The sequence below is a fragment of the Equus przewalskii genome, chromosome 14 (genome assembly GCF_037783145.1).
Source record: "Equus przewalskii isolate Varuska chromosome 14, EquPr2, whole genome shotgun sequence".
In the NCBI taxonomy this organism is placed as follows: Eukaryota; Metazoa; Chordata; class Mammalia; order Perissodactyla; family Equidae; genus Equus; species Equus przewalskii.
The window spans coordinates 28,424,897-28,432,539 of NC_091844.1; the positions used below are offsets into that span (position 1 = coordinate 28,424,897).

Below are 7,643 nucleotides of genomic sequence, written 5' to 3' on the forward strand. Positions count from 1 at the left end.
GTGCTGCTGTAGCTCTCCCCCGACTCCCTCCACCCAATCCCATCTTCTTGTGGGGAATCAGGTCCTCTGGCTGTCTCGTACCTTTGAACTGCCTGCTCTGTGACATCATTCTCCCCCTAGACCTACTGCCACCTGCTAGAATCTTGGGGTTTCCATGGAGTTGTCTGTAAATAAATTTGGATCATCGCAAGCGACCAGTGTGACCAGTGACCTTCATACTGGACACACCGCTCTTTGACGGCAGCCACTCAGACTTCCTCTGGTATCGTCTCCTCATCTCTTGGATCTGCGGTTGATGCTTCCTCTTCTTTTCTCGCCATGTCAGGCAAGGAAACTAACTTTTTAAGTGTTCCGTTATGTATTTTTGCCCCTAAATTTGGTAGTAGATTCTAATGTAGCAGAGAATAATGGGAGGAAAGTATTTAAGATAAACCTGGGGACCTAATTTAAGTTTTGACTTTGACATTTATGAGCTGTAGGACTTTGGACAAGTCGTTGACTCTCTCACAAACTCTGTTCTCTCTCATCTCTCACATCAGGATATTACAACTGTGGTTCCTTCTGCTCCTTTTCTTTTCTAATATTGAATCTTAAAGGGCACCCAGGTAGAAATGAAATCAGAGACTTCTTGAGGGTGTTTCCACAGAAACAGAGAGAAATCTAGGTGATGCAGGAAGTTAGCAGTATATCCCCAAAGGTTTCATCTGTAATGGTCTCCCTCCACTGAAATTTCAACTGTAGTATTTTAAATTTAGTGCTGTTCACAAGGCAATATGCCCATGTTTGGAGTTATCTACCTAAATGAGGTGAAAAAAAAAAAGTAGGAAGAGACAATGGAGAGTACTGAGCTATAGGGGGACTAGTCTTCAAAGGTCAGGAAGTTGAGGATTGTTTTCATCAGCACAGGCCAACAGGAACCTAGAGGGAGGATAAAATAGAAGAATGGGGGAAAGGAGGGAGCTCTCAGGAAAAAGACGTGGTTTGGCATGACATGTCTGAAGGAACCAAAGATTTTCAATTGCAGCAGGAAGAGCACAGAGTGAAATGTGCTCAGAGCAGGGCGAAGCACAGTTGACTTCAGCAAACGCTCACATTCATAGCCGAGGAAGGCCAGTGAGGCAGAACAGGGCATCGCCAGGCAAAGCAGCTTCTCAGACTCAGACTCGCTTGTTTGCTTTTTTCTCTTGCCTCTCTGAACGCGGACGGCACCTGAGAGTTTGAATATAAACATTTCAGAGATCTTTTAGAAATGACACTTCCTATAATCCAGAAATTGATAAAGTGCTTATCCAGACGGCTGGAGGCAACAGAATTTCTAGTGTTTTATTTCATTCTCATTTTTTTTTTTAAGATTTTATTTTTTTCCTTTTTCTCCCCAAAGCCCCCCAGTACATAGTTGTATATTCTTCATTGTGGGTCCTTCTAGTTGTGGCATGTGGGATGCTGCCTGAGCGTGGTTTCATGAGCAGTGTGATGTCCGCGCCCAGGATTCCAACCAACGAAACACTGGCCCGCCTGCAGCGGAGCGCGCGAACTTAACCACTCGGCCACGGGGCCACCCCTTCATTCTCATTTTTTAACTATGTAGAGGTTTTGCCCATTAAAAATAAAACATAAGTTTCTAACAAATAATATCCTCTAACTTGAATCAGAAGGATTAATTCCTGTGTGTGATACGTAGGTTCCAAGTCAAGGCTGCTTTTCATCTTTATAAACATTTTCTTCCTGACATAGAGCGCGCACTGAGAAACCGGCCACCATCTCTTTCTAGATCTAAGCTGCCCGAGAAGAAAAAGCAAAACTCAAGTGCCCCATCTCTGACTCCACATTTATCTCAGACAATTTTGTGGCATCCTTCGGGTTTTCCTACATTAAATTTTTAAAAGTTGGATTCTAGCGATGACGGTGTTTTCAGTCTTTGGGGATGACCCCTTCCTGGATCTTGAAGGTGATAATAATTGAGGTTTTAGGATAAATAGAAAAACCTTCCTGATACCTTTAAGTACTCTCTTCTGCTTCTATGTGGATATACTAATTGAAGTATGGATTTCTAGGCTTACTAGCTGTTCCTTGCGGCTCATGGTCAGAGAAATAAGAACGAGCACAACAACGGAATTCCTTTACACTTAGGATGTTGCTCTCTGCTTTGTACCAGTTTTCACTGAAATATCTGTCTGCTTATATTGTGGCCAGCTATACATTCACATTGATAGCATTTTGATGCCTTTTAGGCCACTTTTACTGATCTACTCTGTCTGCACGTACTGGCTAGGAATTCATTCAAAATCACCTTCTTCTCGGGCTGGTTTTGGTAAATAGTATTCACTACAATGGAGCTGGCAATATTCACTTTCATGACAAAGCGTATATGATACAGAACTACATTTATCAGTAAACTGATTCTGCTTTGTTGCTTGCTGCATACCGCAGTTTTTATGAATATCTATATGGTTCTTTTTACTTCCTTAATAAATGTTTTCCATGATTTTTCACAGAACTTATCATATCTTCCTCCAGATAACAGATATGTCCTATATGAATTCATGTATGAATTACTATTATTGTTGTTGCTCTTGTTATTGTAACTACAGATGAGTAACCTGAAGCTCAGGGAGATTAAATTACTGTTTTCTTTCAAAAAGCACTTCTTGGGATGCACACCCTCAGGCAATCCTGTGGAGGTAGGATCAGAAACCAGGCTTCAGAAGAGGGTAAGAGTGACCCTTTACACCTACCACCCGGACTGACTACTGGGTGAACTCTAGGGAACAGCACGTGAACAGCACAGAGCAACAGACCCTGAAGAGACAGTGGTAACAGCTGCACTGTTTTCTAAGGGACCAAGAAAACACCTTATTAGGAGGTCTCCTTCTCCCGGGTTCTGGTAGTGGAACAGTCAGAGCAGAGTCCTGGCAAGAAGTCAGGAGACTTAGACTCTGTGACCTGGTGATGATGCTGCCATAATGGGAGAATCGGACCACTCCAGCTGACCTCTCTGAGCCTCAGTTTCCTCACTCGTACCAGGAGAACGTCAGAACAGAGCATCTCTGAGGACGTGCTAGTTTCAAGTGCTTCAATGCTAGCAAAGAGTAGACGAGTCAGGACTAGGGGAGGCTCAAGGGAAGGATGGGCAGGGAGAAGGGGGCTTCCAGCCTAGACAACAAGGTGTGACCCACACCACGTGGGGCTTCTGCACATCTCTGCCGCAGCTGGGAGCACAGGCAGTTACACAGAAAGGAACAAACTCCTCCGCCCTTACAACCACCATAAAGGCGTGGGTGTTTGCTGTCTCAGTGAGCACTGGGATGAGAGGCTTCCTCATGCAGCAACCTTGAGATGATGCTGCTCCTAGCAGACATTGTCAGAGTTGATCAGTCTCACTGAGTTTTTCTTCACCCTCTTGTTCCCTACAGAAAATTTCCAGAATCCATCCTTACTTGGAACTCCAAACTCCCTGCAGCTCTCTCTACCTGTGGTGAGCGATGCAGCTTCCCTAGCAGGAAGTGTCTGCAATTTCTCCAGAGTCTCTGCTCCAGCCGTCAGTTCAGGATGGCTACTGCCATCAGCCTCGGGCACCTCTTCCCCAGCCACTCATGGGCAGCGCCTACCTTTACCAACATTCTAGCACAACCACGCTGTCTGGAGTGACTGGCCAGAGCCAGAGCTCCACCTCAGCTGCTTCCTATCCGGGTCTCTTTGAGTGGGGTGTCCCAGGAAACACTGCACAGGAGTCCTCTTCACTCGGAGACTGCACTCTGACTGTCACTGGCCACGACACAGAGGTTTCTTCCATGTATATGGCAGCACAGTATGACAGAACTTCAGGTGCCAATAACCCGGTCCCACTGTATCCATCTCTTTCCCACCAGCCTTGTTCAGGGAACACCATCTCGGGTTCCAAATCAGGGACACAGCCTGTCACTTCCCTACCAGGAAGGAGAGCCAGGTGTACTACTGTGGTCACGGCACACTGGGGCCTCTGCTGTCTGGAGAACTTGGCCCCTGCCTGCAGTCCTACGGCTCTGTGTCCTACACAGGAGCCGGGCCTCTGCTCCTCAACCAGAAATGGTGTTGGTACTCAAGGAATGCAGCCCACACATGGCCTTCCACCAGCCTCCACCTCTGGGGTCTACTACGCTGCGTCTGCTCCAGCCATCCCACAAACCAGATTTCAAGGTGAGTACAAACAGCAAGAAGGCAGAGAAAGGAGGTCTGCATCCAAAATCAGGGTCAAATCTGCAGCCGGGAAGCGGTGAGGCCACAGACAGGTAGAACTGAAGTCCTGAGACATGAGTGAACACTACCCTCGCTCAGTGCTCCCCATTTCAGACTCGACATAAGAACACCTCATACAGGGGGGCAGGGGGGACACTGTAATGCTCATCTATGCTACATGGCTGAGAACCCCAAGAGCACACCAAGGGACCCCATATCTCTCACTACCCCAGCTGCTAAGTGCCCTACTCCACCACATACAAATGGACTCCCTCTGCCGATTTACGGGGTTAGTCTCCTGGGAAGGCCTGTCAGAACTATCACTATGATAGAGACACGCAAACTTTCCCTCACTTTGTTCACTCATACCAGGAATAAGCCCTCTGTCCCGAGACGCTGTCAAAATTCAGCAGGCTAGGAATCTGTCCTTGCTCATATACTCCATCGGAAAGAGCTCCGCTCCCTCTCCTCGTCCACAGTGTGACGTGTTCTCATTCTCCCGGGAAAATGGACAGCATCAAAAAGACTCTATAGGAGAATGTTAGGACTTGTGAAATGTCTCATAGTATAAAACTCTCTTTTACTTTTTATTGCTCCTATGACAACTCTATGAAATAGAAAGAAAGCCAAGGGACAATGACATCCAATGATCACCAGTAAGAACCAGAACACTCGCCTCTTACCTCCTAGCACAGGGCACTGTCCATGATCCTTAAGAGCCAGGAGAAACGCCTTGCCCATCGGGGGAAGGGACGTGGTTGCCGCACTGGTATCTAGGGGGGAACATCTCACCCACCGAGGACTCACTTCATCCTTGCTTCCTTTGTAGTGGTGGAAACGTCCCTGGGGATGGAGACTTCCCTGGGGCTGCAACCGCCAAGCCAGAAAATTTACCTACAGCAAGCTCCAGAATTCCCCAAATCCTGCAGTAGCAGAAATACCCAGATGCTGCAGAGTGACCCACCAGCTGAGCTTGGGGACATGTCACTGACAGCTCCAGACAAGACGTCTAACAGTGACCTCCTGGCACTGTCTCCAAATCCAAAGAACTGGGATGAGTTTAACACCAAACTTGCAAAGCCCCTGGATCCCGACCAGATCCCAATACAAAACCAAGAGCCTCTACTACAGCCTTTAGAAATTCCTGATATTCTCCAGCTCCTGGCCTGCATCGATCCCCTCGGACCAGAGGACCACCCTGCTTCCGAAAACGCTGATGTGGGAAAGAGTACACTGATCTTGAGGGCCAAGGGACACTGGACAACGGGACCAAGGGCTAGCGGTGGCTTTGCAGACATCGCTACACTGATGGAGGATGGTCACCTTCCCCAACTATTCGACCCCTTGAAAGACCTTGATCAACCCCAAGGCCCCGAGCTGATCCAAGCCAAAGACACAGGAGCCATCGAGTCCATCCAGCTGCAGCAAAAGATAAGTGGCAGAAAGGCTGCCTCCGAGTACACCAGGAAGAACAAACATCAGGCCTCTGAGCCTCTCGATGGTGCTCCCAAGGCCAAAATCCAGCCAAAGGACCCGGAGTGCCTGTCAGGGGGAGACAGGGCTCCTGAGAACGAGGCCGAGCACTCCAACAGCAAACCTCAGAAAGCTGCACCCAGCAGGATCAGTACAACTAAGAGCCATGGGCAGGAAAGGACCAAGAGGACCAGGAAACAACCCCAAGAAAGCCGGAGAGAGTCGGCAGTCAGGGACTGAAGTCAGGGTGGAAGAGAAGCCAATGATGCCCAAGATGAAGCGGAGGAAGAATCAGCCCGAGCTGAGCCAAGAAACCTTTAAGCGGCCTCGAACCAGCCTCGGCCAGCACATGTTGGAGTCGGTGCAGGTGTTTCATGCTCTGGGGAGGAAGAGTGAGAAGAACACCGGGCCCTCTTCCTCCCGGGCCCTGGGAACCTCCCAGCAACCCCAAACACCCCCAGCCCTGCCCAGCTATCAAACCGTGGCTGGATAAACCACTGGAGGGTCAGTGTCCTGAGGAAACTCAAGTCAAAGCCCAGAAAGCAGAGAGCAGTGCTGAAAAGGAGTGTCCACCTCCATCCCGGGACGAGCTGCCACCTCCTGGGAAGGTCAGGTTGGTACCTTTGCCTTTTCTGTCCGTGGACAAGCCTCCAGCTCGACCTGTTCCTCGGAGGCCACAGGCTCTGGCCTCACATCGCCCTGCTGTGGCAGACCCTGCCCGGCCTGCTTCCACCAACTCAGCCCAACCAACTGCAGTCAATTCCACCCACCCAGCTCCTGCATCTTTGACAGGTCCTGCCAGACCACTCGGCCAATTTCCACCAACCCCACTCGACCAGGTTGGACCAACCCACCCGGCCTAGCGTCCCTCAGTGTCCTGCTTCAAGGCCTGCACCTTACACAACAGCGTCTTGCACTTCTCTCCAGCAGGAGCCCGTTGCCACTGCTGTGCCCATGCTCCAGGCCCCGCCCAAGCCTCCCGCCCAGTATCTACTGGAGGATTTCAGCAAGCAACCAATTCCATGGAGGAAACCCGACATTCCAGGGCCAGTGATGTCAGAGCCCATCACACAGGAACAGAGGCGAGAGCGGGAGGCCATGAAGAGGCAGGCTCAACAGGAGCGTGAGAAGGCTGCCAAGTACACCTCTCGGGGGAAAGTGCAGTTTTTCACTGAGAGGGAAAAAGAAATGGAAATTTCTCGATACTACGGCTATGCAAGATAAGGCTGCTAGCATTGTTGCTGCCACATTGGGGACCAGTTGTTTTTCTATAGATAGATATTTCTCTTATTTTGATATATTTTAGAATTTAATAAAACAATAAGTACAAGTATTAGTTAATAGATGAGTAATAAAGAATCCTTCTGTGTTTGGAAATGCTGTTAACTGTGGTTATTCTCTGGAGGGGGAGGGGATCAAAGGCTTCATGAGAAAAAAGAAGTACAGTTGGATGGGAGAATGAGGGAAAAGAGATACAAAATGAGGAAACAGGCAGGAACTGGGTCCAGGACTGGGGAGGCCAAAAGGGAGAGATTTTAGGGCTTTATAAAAAGAAGCAGGAGTCGTGAATGACAGAAGTCAGAAGCAGGGCCTGAGGGGAGCGTTAAAAGAGTAAAATTGGAATAGAGTTGAAGACGGCAGCCGACGAGTCTAGGTTGACCAGGACAAATGTAAACTGTCTCTCAGGGAGGCTGGTCTAATGGCTCACGACCACCACATCGGTGTTTTGGAAAACAAGAGCTTCAGGACACCTCCCCAAAAGGCTTGGGTTGCCTCATCCATGAATGATTATGCCTGGGAATGGTGAGTATAAATCATAGGGGAATCTACCAGATGAGTGGCCAAGACTCATAGTTGCTCTGTGGGCAGCTGATAACGGGCCTCCCCACGGGAACTGCTGCAGCAGGAGGCCCACCCAGAACAGGGCTGGCTGAGAAATCACCATTTCCTCAGCA

The 7,643-nt window shown here is 49.0% G+C and overlaps 1 pseudogene; it reads left to right on the forward strand.

Moving 5' to 3' along the window:
- The first annotated feature begins 222 nt into the window (after positions 1–222).
- LOC139075485 (uncharacterized protein C2orf78-like) lies at positions 223–7,055 on the forward strand (annotated as a pseudogene).
- Positions 7,056–7,643: the final 588 nt, after the last annotated feature.